We start from the raw sequence: 14,288 nt of genomic DNA, 5'->3' as shown, positions 1-14,288 counted from the left end.
TTCCACTCACTGCCTATCCTAATTCAGAACATCTGATTCACATGACCCCGTGAGGTTTTTCTCACTCCTACTAGTGAATGGCCTGTTAGAAACCCTTACAATGAGCACCACCGCGTGATGTTTTTCAGAAACCTATGCTACATTGCCACTGCATGTTTCCTGACCTCGGCATGCTGACCAGACCGTGGTGCTTTTCTCCATTTTACGTTGCCACTCACTGCCTATCCTAACCCAGGCCCTCAGATTCACACAACCCCGTGATGTTTTTCTCACTTCTACTAGTGAATGGCCTGTTAGAAAGCCTTACAGTGCGCACCACAGGGCGATGTTTTTCAGAAACATATCCTACATTGCCAATGCATGTTTCCTGACCTCCCAATGCTTAAAACCCCGCGGTGCTTTTCCCCATCCTACATTGCCACTCAGTGCCTATCCTAATTCAGAATATCTGATTCACACAACACCGTGATGTTTTTCTCACTGCTACTAGTGAATGGCCTGTTAGAAACCCTTACAATGCGCACCATTCAGTGATGTTTTTCAGAAAGCTATCCTACATTGCCACTGCATGTTTCCTGACCTCCCAATGCTGACGACCCCGTGGTGCTTTTCTCCATCCTACATTGCCACTCACTGCCTATCCTAAATCAGGCCCTCCAATTCACACCACCCATGATGTTTTTCTCACTCCTACTAGTGAATGGCCTGTTAGAAACCCTTACAATGTGCACCACCCCACTTTTTTGTTTCAGAAACCTATCCTACATTGCCAATGCACGTTTCCTGACCTCACCATGCTCACCAACCCGTGGTGCTTTTCTCCATCCGACATTGCCCCTCACTGTCTATCTAGATTCAGTCTCTCCGATTCACACCACACCATGATGTATTTCTCACTCCTACTAGTGAATGGCCTTTTAGAAACCCTTACAATATGCACTACCCCGCAATGTTTTTCAGAAACCTATCCTACATTGCCACTTCATGTTTCCTCACCTCCCCATCCTGACCACCCCTTGGAGCTTTTCTCCATCCTACATTGCCACTCAAGGCCTATCCTGATTGAGACCCTCCGATTCACACCACCCCGTGATGTTTTTCTCACTCCTGCTAGTGAAAGGCCTTTTAGAAACCCTTACAATGAGCACCACCGCGTGATGTTTTTCAGAAAACTATCCTACATTCCCACTGCATGTTTCCTGACCTCAGCATGCTGACCACTCCGTGGTGCTTCTCTCCATCCTACATTGCCACTCACTGCCTATCCTAATTCAGGCCCTCCGATTCACACCACCCATGATGTTTTTCTCACTCCTACTAGTGAATGGCCTGTTAGATACCCTTACAATGCGCACCACCCCGCGATGTTTTTCAGAAACCTATCCTTCAATGCCACTGCATGTTTCCTGACCTCCCCATGCTGACCACCCCGTCGTGCTTTCCTCCATCAGACGTTGCCACTCACTGTCTATCTAGATTCAGACCCTCCGATTCACACCACACCATGATGTATTTCTCACTCCTACTAGTGAATGGCCTGTTAGAAACCCTTACAATGCGCACCACCACACGATGTTTTTTTAGAAACCTATCCTACATTGCCACTGCATGTGTCCTGACCTCCCTATCCTGACCACCCCGTGGTGCTTTCCTCCATCCTACATTGCCACTCACTGCTTATCCTGATTCTGGCCCTCCGAGTCACACCACCCTGCGACGTTTTTCTCACTTCTACTAGTAAATGGCCTGTTAGGAACCATTACAATGCGCACAACCCCGCGGCGTTTTTCAGAAACCTATCCTAATAGCCACTGCATGTGTCCTGACATCCCCATGCTGACCACACCGTGGTGCTTTTCTCCATCCTACAATGCCACTCACTGCCTATCCTGATTCAGGCCCTCGCATTCAAATCATGCCGTGATGATTTTCTCATTCCTACTAGTGAATGGCCTGTTAGAAACCCTTAAAATGCGCACCAACCCATGATGTTTTTCAGAAAACTATCCTACATTGCCACTGCATGTTTCCTGACCTCCGCATGGTGACCTCCCCGTGGTGCTTTTCTCTATCCTACATTGCCACTCACTTCCTATCCTAAATCAGGCCCTCCGATTAACACCACCCCGTGATGGTTTTTTCACTCCTACTAGTGAGTGGCCTGTTAGAAAGCCTTACAATGCGAACCACCCCTCTTTTTTTTTCCAGAAACCTATCCTACATTGCCACTGCATGTTTCCTGACCTCCCCATGCTGACCACCCCGTGGTGCTTTTCTCCATCATACTTTGCCACTCACTGCCTATCCTAAATCAGGCCCTTCGATTCACACAATCCCGTGATGGTGTTCTCACTCCTACTAGTGATTGGCCTGTTAGATAGCCTTACAATGCGCACCACCCGGCGATGTTTTTCAGAAACCTATCCTACATTGCCAATGCATGTTTCCTGACCTACCCATGATGACCACCCCTTGGTGCTTTTCTCTATCCTACATTGCCACTTACTGCCTATCCTAATTCAGGCCCTCCGATTCACACCATCCATGATGTTTTTCTCACTCCTACTAGTGAATGGCCTGTTAGAAAGCCTTACAATGCGCACCACACGGCGATGTTTTTCAAAAAACTATCCTACTTTGCCACTGCATGTTTCCTGACTTACCCATGATGACCACTCCGTGGTGCTTCTCTCCATCCTACATTGCCACTCACTGCCATCCTAATTCAGGCCCTCTGATTCACACCACCCATGATGTTTTTCTCACTCCTACTAGTGAATGGCCTGTTAGAAACCCTTACAATGTGCACCACCCCGAATTTTGGTTCGGAAACCTATCCTGACCGGAGCCGCGGGAGACAGGAGACCAAACTCGATCAGGATCAGCTCTCAAACTTTATTGCGTACAGTGAACCGGACCTGACAACGTCCGTCACCCTCAGTGTTGATTCCTCTTCCGCCCATTGGGGGCAGGAACAAACTCTTATAAGGGGAATCAGTATCCAATCACAGAGAAGCGTGCCTAACAAGCTGATAGGCTAGCGTCACGTGTAACTGGGCAGATATGACAATTTGGCGGGCTTGTTCAGGCCGGGAAGAACCCGGAAGCAGGAAATGGGCGCCATTCATAGGCGGCTTCCCGCATCTCCCCCTTTTTTATTTATTAAAATAGGATGGTCTGTGGGTCCCTCCAAGGTGTCTATGACCTTGTTGCTGTTAGACACCTAGGAGAGGGCCTACCTTGTAGGCCGAGGCATGAGAGAATGTAGAGGTCTATACTCTGCTGTGCATCACCCTGTTTTGTGCATATCCTTGCGCCAGGACCATGCTCAAGGTGAGTGGTTCATTTTTTCACAGGGCCAGGCTTTTGTGAACCGAACCTGGATGCATATAGACATTCATTCCTGCCTTCCCCCCAACCTTTGGGGCAGATGGCACTGCCGTACCCTTGGTCTCACATCTCAATGCCAATAATTTGACACCGGGAGGGACCCCTGGCCTTATAGGCCATGTATATCTGAGTGGAGCCTGTCCTAGGTTGACCGGGAGGGCTTTTCCCGTCTTACCCGTCATTGGCTTGCCCACTCAGCTCTTATAGCTGATGTTCTGCAATGTGAAGGAGATATGCGGCGGCCTGCTGGCCTGATGGGCCACCTGCTGCCATTTGCATGGCTGCCATGGCTGTGATCTTAACCTGCTGCTGAGTTTGTATGAGGCGATAAGCCCCACTAGAATGGCCACGGCAATCAGGATCCAAGTTGTCAGGTTGGGCCAGGAGAACCAGGAGGTGACGCGTTCCCACAAACTGGCTATAACACTGCCTAAAGTTGATAAATCGAACCTGACTGGACCTAGTTGGATACCATCCATATTGTCAAGTTCCTGACCGACTATGAGGGACAAATTGTGAAACTTAGGTAGGTAGGTTTCTTGCAGCCAAGCTGTCATATTTTTAACAGTGTTGGTCAAATTTGTGCGAACAGGGGTGATTAATAGGAACCCACAGAATAGAAAAGGCTCCAAACCAGACATTTTAGTTTGTAGATGGTCTCGGGCGCTGAGCGTCGGTCCCAGAAGGGTCGAGTTGACTTGTGTCCGTGGGCTTATCCTCCTGTGCTTTATCAGGAACTGGTGGGGAGTTTACTGCTCGCGTCAATCTTTCCGGGACCCACAGCGGTTCGCAGCCTGGTTCCTGTGGGAAGACACAAACCGCACCTCGGGTCCAGCTAATCACTGGATCCCGGCCCATCCATTGTCCTGTAAGGACATCTTTCCATCTCACCAGCCCTTTGTCGGCCGGGGACGGGTTATTGTGCTCCATGGCAGAGGAATGATTATTGTGATTAAGATTTAAAAAATTTATGGTAAAGAGTGCCAATGATATTCTTCCTTTGAGCATTAGGCCATGGCCTATTCCCTCCTTTTGTTTTTGTAAGACATCCTTGAGTGTCCGATGGGATCGCTCAATGATGCCTTGTCCTTGGGGGTTGTAAGGAATGCCATGTTTAAGAGTGACCTCCATTTGTTGACAAAATGTCATAAAAATTTTGCTGGTATAGGCAGGACCATTGTCTATTTTTAGTATATTGGGCTTTCCCCAAGCAGCCCAGGCTGCCAGGCAATGATTAATAGCGTGGGTGGCCCTTTCTCCGGGTTCTGCCGAGGCAAACATAACCTGGGAGGCGGTATCTACTGAAACATCAACATATTTAAGTTTTCCGAGTTCTGGGATGTGTGTAACATCCATTTGCCAAATATGATTTGGGCGAAGTCCTCTTGGGTTAATGCCAATAGATTGTTGGGGTGAAGAGATCACACAAGCTGGGCAATACCGTACAATCTCTCGTGCTTGTGCTCTCGTGATGTTGAAGCGCGCCATGAGGGTGCGGGCATTAACATAGAACTGAGAGTGGAATTTTTGGGCTGCTTCCAGAGGGTTGGGAAAGGTGAAGACCCATATCGGGCGCGTGGCCGAGTCTGCCAAGGCATTGCCCTCCGCCAAGGGCCCAGGTAAATTAGTATGGGCTCTGATATGTGAGATGAACACTTTTGAGGTTCTATTCCATAACTGAGATTGAATACCTAGGAATATGGAGGCTACCGTTGAAGAGGGTTTAATGGGACCCGCCGTCTCCAGAACTTGGAGAGCATTTACCACATAGCTCTCCCTCTAACCAGGGCGGTGCCATAGGTTGTGGGCGCCCTCTGGCGGCCACGGGTGGAGGTGGCAGCCCAGGGAGCAACTCCTCTTCCGGCCACGGCGGTGCAGTAGGGCCTGGCGCCCTGAAGGGGGTGATCGTGGGTCGCGAACTTCAGAGCCCTTGTGTTTCTCTGGAGGCCCAAAGTCAGGTGTGACTTCGGGCTCCTCCGAGCACTCGGATCGAGCTTTGTCAAGAGCCTGTCGGGCTGAGCAAAGCCCGGGGGTTTGTTCGTCTGTCAGACAAGCCCTAATCAGTTCCCACAGGGGTAAAACCATGGGATCCAAGCGTCCCTCTTCTCGGGCGCATCTAAGATCCCCTCCTAACTTCTCCCATGACGGGAGGGTTAGAGAGCCCGTGGGCCAAAACCAGGGGGCAATCTCATTAACACTATCCAGAAACCTCGAAAGGGTGACCCGGTTTATATAGATGCCTCAGGTCCGCAGCAGGACTCTTAGGGAGTCAGCGAGGGGTTTGCGAGCAGCGTTGCCCATAATGGCAAAGCGAAAGTGAAACAAATGCAAGGGGAAAGAAAAGAAAAAAAAGATCGGCGTCCACCCGTGTGGCGCTCAAAATCTGTTAGGGGCGTCCACCCAACCCAGGCGATTCAGTACTCACCTGTCCCGGGAACCCCTGTATCTCACGTAGCTGATCAGGGTGAAGAGAAGAGGTGCTCGAGGCCTTCCGTTGTTATTGAGCCGGGTTCTCCTTCGTACCGCAGGTGACAGCAGTCGCGCCCGCGCGTCGCTGAACCTTCCCCGTACGGGCCACCAGTTGACCAGAGCCACGGGAGACAGGAGACCAAACTCGAGCAGGATCAGCTCTCAAAGTTTATTGCGTACAGCGAACCGGACCTGACAAGGTCCGACACCCTCAGTGTTGAATCCTCTTCAGCCCGTTGGGGGCAGGAACAACCTCTTATAAGGGGAAGCAGTATCCAATCACAGAGAAGCGCGCCTAACAGGCTGATAGGCTAGCGTCACGGGTAACTGGGCAGATATGACAATTTGGCGGGCTTGTTCAGGCCGGGAAGAACTCGGAAACAGGAAATGGGCGCCATTCATAGGCGGCTTCCCACACTATCCTACATTGCGAATGCATGTTTCCTTGCCTCCCCATGCTGACAAACGCGTGGTGCATTTCTCCATCCTACATTGCCACTAACAGCCTATCCTAATTCAAGTCCTTCGATTCACACCACCCCGTGATGTTTTTCTCACTCCTACTAGTGAATGGCCTTTTAGAAACCCTTACAATGCGAACCACCCCGCGAAGTTTTTCACAAACCTATCCTACATTGCCACTGCATGTTTCCTGACCTCTCCATGCTCACCACACCATGGTGCTTTTCTCCATTTTACATTGCCACTCACTGCCTCTCCTAATTCAGGCCCTCCGATTCACACCACCCCATGATATTTTTCTCTATCCTACTAGTGAATGGCCTGTTAGATAGCCTTACAATGCGCACCACCTGGCGATGTTTTTCAGAAACCTATCCTACATTGCCAATGCATGTTTCCAGACCTCCCCATGCTGACCACCCCGTGGTGCTTTTCTCCATCCTACATTGCCACTCACTTCCTATCCTAATTCAGAACATCTGATTCACACCACTCGTGATGTTTTTCTCACTCCTTCTAGTGAATGGCCAGTTAGAATCCCTTACAATGCGCACCACTCCGTGATGTTTTTCAAAAAGCTATCCTACATTGCCTCTGCATGTTTCCTGACCTCCCCATGCTGACCACCCTCTGGTGCTTTTCTACATACTTCATTGCCACTCAATGCCTATCCTAAATCAGTCCCTCCGATTCACACCACCCTATGTTGTTGTTCTCACTCCTACAAGTGAATGGCCTGTTAGAAACCCATACAAAACGCACCACCCAGTGATGTTTATTAGAAACCTATTCTACATTGCCACTGCATGTTTCCTTGTCTCCCCATGCTGACAAACCCGTAGTGCTTTTCTCCATCCTACATTGCCACTCACAGCCTATCCTAATTCAGGCCCTCTGATTCACACCACCCCGTGATGTTTTTTTCACTCCTACTTGTGAATTTCATGTTAGAAACCCTTAAAAGGCACACTACGCTGCCATGTTTTTCAGAAACCTATCCTACATTGCCACTGCATGTTTCATGACCTCCCCATCCTGACCACCCCGTCGTGCTTTTCTCCATTCTACATTGCCACTCATTGCCTATCCTGATTTAGGCCCTCCGATTCACACCAGCACATTATATTTTTCTCACTCCTACTAGGGAATGCCCTGTTAGAAATCCTTAAAATGTGCACCACCCCATGATGTTTTTCAGAAACCTATCCTACATTGCCACTGCATGTTTCCTGACCTCCCCATGCTGACCACACCATGGTGCTTTTCTCCACTTTACGTTGCCACTCACTGCCTATTCTATTCAGGCCCTCCGATTCACACCATCCCGTGATGTTTTTCTCACTCCTACAAGTTAATGGCCTGTTGAAAGCCTTAAAATGCGCACCACCCGGCGATGATTTTCAGAAACCTATCCTTCATTGCCACTGCATGTTTCCTGACCTCCCCATGCTGACCACCCCGTGGTGCTTTTCCCCATCCTACATTGCACTCATTGCCTATCCTAATTCAGAACATCTGATCCACATGACCCCATGAGGTTTTTCTCACTCCTACTATTGAATGGCCAGTTAGAAACCCTTACAATCCCCACCAACCCGTGATGTTTTTCAGAAAACTATCCTACATTGCCACTGCATGTTTCCTGACGTCCGCATGATAACCACCCCGTGGTGCTTTTCTCCATCCTACATTGCCACTCACTGCCTATCCTAATTCAGGCCCTCAGATTCACACAACCCCGTGATGTTTTCTCACTCCTACTAGTGAATGGCCTGTTAGAAACCCTTACAATGCGCACCACCCCACTTTTTTTTTCAAAATCCTATCCTACATTGCCACTGAATGTTTCCTAACCTCCCCATGCTGACCACCCTGTGGTGCTTTTCTCCATCCTACATTGACACTCAATGCTTATTCTAATTCAGGCCCTCTGATTCACAACACACCATGATGTATTTCTCACTCCGGCTAGTGAAAGGCCTTTTAGAAACCCTTACAATGAGCACCACCCCGCGATGTTTTTCAGAAACTTATCCTACATTGCTACTGCATGTTTCGTGACGTCACCATGCTGACTACCCCGTGGTGCTTTTCTCCATCCGACATTGAAACTCACTGTCTATCTTGACTCAGGCCCTTCGATTCACACCACAACATGATGTATTTCTCACTGCTACTAGTGAATGGCCTGTTAGAAACCCTTAAAATTGGCCCCACCGCCCGATGTTTTTCAGAAACCTATCCTACATTGCCACTACATGTTTCCTGACCTCACCATGCTGACGACGCCGTGGTGCTTTTCTCCATCCGACATTGCCACTCACTTGCTATCCTAAATCAGGCCCTCCGATTAACACCACCCCGTGATGTTTTTTTCACTCCTACTAGTGAATGGCCTGTTAGAAAGCCTTACAATGCGAACCAACCCGCTTTTTTTTTTCAGAAACCTATATTACATTGCCACTGCATGTTTCCTTGCCTCCCCATGCTGACAAACCCGTGGTGCTTTTCCCCATCCTACATTGCCACTAACAGCCTATCCTAATTCAAGTCCTGCGATTCACACCACCCCGTGATGTTTTACTCACTCCTACTTGTGAATCGCCTTTTAGAAACCCTTACAATGCGAACCACCCCGCGAAGTTTTTCAGAAACCTATCCTACATTGCCACTGCATGTTTCCTGACCTCTCCATGCTGACCACACCATGGTGCTTTTCTCCATTTTACATTGCCACTCACTGCCTCTCCTAATTCAGGCCCTCCGATTCACACCACCCCATGATATCTTTCTCTATCCTACTAGTGAATGGCCTGTTAGATAGCCTTACAATGCACACCACCTGGCGATGTTTTTCAGTAACCTATCCTACATTGCCAATGCATGTTTCCAGACCTCCCCATGCTGACCACCCCGTGGTGCTTTTCTCTATCCTACATTGCCACTTACTGCCTATCCTAATTCAGGCCCTCAGATTCACACCACCCCGTGATGTTTTTATCACTCCTACTAGTGAATTGCCTGTTAGAAAACCTTACAATGCGCACTACCCCACTTTTTTTTCCAAAACATATCCTACATTGCCACTGCATGTTTCCTCACCTCCCCATTCTTACCACCATGTGGTGCTTTTCTCCATCCTACATTGCCACTCAATGCGTATCCTAATTCAGGCCCTCCGATTCACACCACCCTATGTTGTTGTTCTCACTCCTACTAGTGAATGGCCTGTTAGAAACCCTTACAATTCGCACCACCCAGCGATGTTTTTCAGAAACCTATTCTACTTTGCCACTGCATGTTTCCTTGCCTCCCCATGCTGACAAACCCGTGGTGCTGTTCTCCATCCTACATTGCCACTCACAGCCTATCCTAACTCAGGCCCTCTGACTCACACCATCCCGTGATGTTTTTTTCACTCCTACTTGTGAATGCCATGTGAGAAATCCTTACAATGCGTACCACCCCGCGATGCTTCTCAGAAACCTATCCTACAGTGCCACTGCAAGTTTCCTGACCTCCCCATGCTCACCAACCCGTGGTGCTTTTCTCCAATCTACATTGCCACTAACTGTCTATCTTGATTCAGGCCCTCGGATTCACACCAACCCTTGATGTTTCTTTCTCTCCTACTTGTGAGTGGCTTGTTAGAAAGCCTTACAATGCGCACCACCCCGCAATGTTTTTCAGTAACCTATCCTACATTGCCATTGCATGTTTCCTGACCTCCCCATGTTGACCACCTCGTGGTCCTTTGCTCCATTCTTAATTGCCACTCACTGCTTATCCTAATTCAGGCCCTCTGATTTACAACACCCCATGATGTTTTTCTCACTCCTACTAGTGAATGGCCTGCTACAAACCCTTACAATGTGCACAACCCCGCGACGTTTTTGAGAAACCTATCCTACATTGCCAATGCATGTTTCCTGACCTCCTAATGTTTACCAACCCGTGATGATTTTCACCATCCTACATTGCCACTCACTGTTTAACTTGATTCAGGCCCTCCGATTCACACCACACCATGTTGTATTTCTCACTCCTACTAGTGAATGGCCTGTTCGAAACCCTTAAAATGCGCACTACGCTGCCATGTTTTTCAGAAAACTATCCTACATTGCAACTGCAAGTTTCCTGACCTCCCCATTCTGACCACCCCGTGGTGCTTTTCTCCATTCTACATTGCCACTCACTGCCTATCCTGATTTAGGCCCTCCAATTCACACCAGCACATTATATTTATCTCACTCCTACTAGGGAATGCCCTGTTAGTAACCCTTAAAATGCGCACCACCCCGTGATGTTTTTCAGAAACCTATCCTACATTGCCACTGCATGTTTCCTGACCTCACCATGCTGAGCACTCCGTGGTGTTTTCTCCATCCTACATTGACACTCACTGTCTATCTTGATTCAGGCCCTCCGTTTCACACCACAACATGATGTATTTCTCACTGCTACTAGTGAATGGCCTGTTAAAAACCCTTACAATGGGCCCCACCCCACGATGTTTTTCAGAAACCTAACCTACATTGCCACTCCATGTTTCCTGACCTCCGCATGCTGACTACACCGTGGTCCTTTTCTCCATCCTACATTGCCACTCACTGCCTATCCTAAATCAGGCCCTCCGATTCACACCACACCGTGATGTTTTTCTCACTCCTACTAGATAATGGCCTCTTAGAAACACTTACAATGCGCAACACCCGATGTTTTTTTTCAGAAACCTATCCTACATTGCCAGTGCATGTTTCCTGACCTCCCCATGCTGACCACCCCGTGGTGCTTTTCTCCATCCTACATTGCCACTCACAGCTTATCATAATTCAGGCCTTCTGATTCACACCACCCTGTGATGTTTTTCTCACTTCTACTAGTGAATGGCCTGTTAGAAACACTTATAATGAACACCACCCCGCGATGTTTTTCAGAAACCTGTCCTACATTGCCACTGAATGTTTCCTGACCTCCCCATGCTGACAACTCCGTGGTGCTTTTCTCCATCCTACATTGCCCTTCACTGCCTATCAAAATTCAGGCCCTTCGATTAACACCACCCTGTGATGTTTTTCTTGCTCCTTCCAGTGAATGCCCTGTTAGAAACCCTTACAATGCGCACCACCCCGTGATGTTTTTCAGAAAACTATCCTACATTGCCACTGCATGTTTCCTGACCTCCCCATGCTCACCAACCCGAGTTGCTTTTCTCGATTTTATGTTACCACTCACGGCCTATCCTGATTCAGGCCCTCCGATTCAAACCAACCGTGATGTTTTTCTCACTTCTACTAGTGAATGGCCTGTTAGAAAACCTTACAATGCGCACCACTCTGTGATGTTTTTCAAAAAACTATCCTACATTGCCACTGCATGTTTCCTGACCTCCCCATCCTGACCACCCCGTGGTGCTTTTCTCCATTCTTCATTGCCACTCATGGCCTATCTTGATTCAGGCCCTTCGATTCACACCACCCCGTGATGTTTTTCCCACTCCTACTAGTGAAAGATCCTTTGGAATCCCTTACAATGGGCACCACACTGCGATGTTTTTCAGAAACCTATCCTATATTGCCACTGCATGTTTCCTGACCTGCCCATCATGACCACCCCGTGGTGCTTTTCTCCATCCTACATTGCCACTCGCTGCCTATCCTGATTCAGGCCCTCCGATTCAAACCACCCTGTGATATTTTTCTCACTTCATCTAGTGAATGGCCTGTTAGAAAACCTTACAATTCGCAGCACCCCGCGATGTGTTTCAGAAACCTATCCTACATTCCCACTGCCTGTTTCCTGACCTGCCCATCATGACCACCCCGTGGTGCTTTTCTCCATCCTACATTGCCACTAACTGCCTATCCTAATTCAGGCCCTCCGATTCACACCACCCCGTGATGTTTTTGTCCCTGCTACTAGTGAATGGCCTGTTAGAAAACCTTACAATGGCTGGGGCACCTCAGCCTGTACCCAGCCGCGCCTGGCCGTCGGTGTGCGGAGGAGGAGCTGCACGGATCCAGAGCCGCCTGCAGAGGCCCCTTCCTTTGTCTGGAGGAGGAGGGGTCCCGGGTTCCTGGGGCACCTCGGCCTGTACCCAGCCGCGCCTGGCCATCGGTGTGCGGAGGAGGAGCTGCGCGGATCCGGAGCCGCCTGCAGAGGCCCCTTCCTTTGTCTGGAGGAGGAGGGGTCCCGGGTTCCTGGGGCACCTCGGCCCGTACCCATCCGCGCCTGGCCGTCGGTGTGCGGAGGAGGAGCTGCGCGGATCCGGAGAGCCTGCAGAGGCCCCTTCCTTTGTCTGGAGGAGGAGGGGTCCCAGGTTCCTGGGGCACCTCGGCCCGTACCCAGCCGCGCCTGGCCGTCGGTGTGCGGAGGAGGAGCTGCGCGGATCCGGAGCCGCCTGCAGAGGCCCCGTCCTTTGTCTGGAGGAGGAGGGGTCCCGGGTTCCTGGGGCACCTCGGCCCGTACCCAGCCACGCCTGGCCGTCGGTGTGCGGAGGAGGAGCTGCGCGGATCCATAGCCGCCTGCAGAGGCCCCTTCCTTTGTCTGGAGGAGGAGGGGTCCCGGGTTCCTGAGGAACCTTGGCCTGAGCCCAGCCACGCATAGCCATCTGCGTGCAGAGGAGGAGCGGGGTAGATCCGGAGTGCCCGCAGGAGGCCCTTCCTTTGTCTGGAGGTTTGTGGATATCTCTGCAAGCAGGGAGGGATCACAGGCTCCTGAGGCACTGCGGTCTGTGGTGAGTACCCTAACCCGGCTGCGATCCAAGAGCTGTGGATCTACCAAGGGGCAGGTGGGCGCACAGTGTCCCTGAGGCCCAGCTTGTCTGGAACCGCGGAGTTCTGAACAAGCAGAGAAGGGCCATTGGTTCTGCAGGCCCAATGGCCTGGGGTAGAGTGGTGCCAGAGTCTCAGTAGCTGCAAACATAGAAGGGGATTTTCAACAGATCCTGAGGAGGCTTTCAAATAACACTTGAAACACAGAAATATAGGAAAATGACAAAACGAAAGACCAAATTACAACCTCAAACCTCCAGCCCATCTCAGGAAACCCTAGGAGAAGTGTATTTAGAAGAAAATATATCTCATCCTCCTCATATATTAGACACAATAGCTACTGAAGTTGACAAGCAACTCCAGGAAGCTTTAAAGAAATTCAGACTCGAAATAATTTCCCAGATAAAAGAAGAAATGATAAAAGAAATGAAAGAGATTCTAAAAATATCTAAAGAAAACACAGATAAAAAATTGGAGGAATTAAACAAAAAGATAGAATCCCTAGACGAGCAATATAAGAAACAAACAGAATACATAATGCAGATGCACAGAGATATACAGGAAATAAAAAACTCCACTGAAAGTTGTAAAAACCGCCTTAATGAAAGTGAAGATAGAATTTCAGACCTTGAAGACAGGATTGCAGCAAGTGAACAGGAAAGGAAAGATCTTTTAAAAATAACAAGGAATCAGGAAACAACAATTCAACAACTGCAAGATGATGCAAAGAAGAATAACATAAGAATGATAGGGATTAATGAAAAAGAAGGAGACAACATAAAGGATATCAAGAGGATATTTAGAGAAGCAATAGCTGAAAACTTCCCAAGCATGAGATCAGAAACTGACATCAGGATCAGTGAAGCATATAGAACTCCAAATAGTCATAACCAAAATAAAACTACACCCAGACATATAATAATCACCATCCCAGAAATCCAACACAAGAATAGATTATTAAAAGCTGTCAGAGAGAAAAGACAGATCACTTATAAAGGAAAACCTATCAGAATCACAGCAGACTTCTCATCACAAACAATAAAGTCAAGAAGAGCATGGAGTGAAGTATTCCAGATCCTAAAGCAAAATGATTTCCAACCTAGACTGATATATCCTGCAAAACTATCATTTAAAATAGATGGTGAAATACGATACTTCCATGACAAAGAACAGCTGAAGAACTTCATGAACACC

Source organism: Cavia porcellus, unplaced genomic scaffold, assembly GCF_034190915.1.
Source record: "Cavia porcellus strain 051 isolate PalLab524CR breed Dunkin Hartley unplaced genomic scaffold, mCavPor4.1 scaffold_18, whole genome shotgun sequence".
NCBI classification, from domain to species: Eukaryota; Metazoa; Chordata; class Mammalia; order Rodentia; family Caviidae; genus Cavia; species Cavia porcellus.
The sequence above is the reverse complement of the archived record's forward strand: the minus strand, read 5'-3'. Positions refer to the sequence as shown.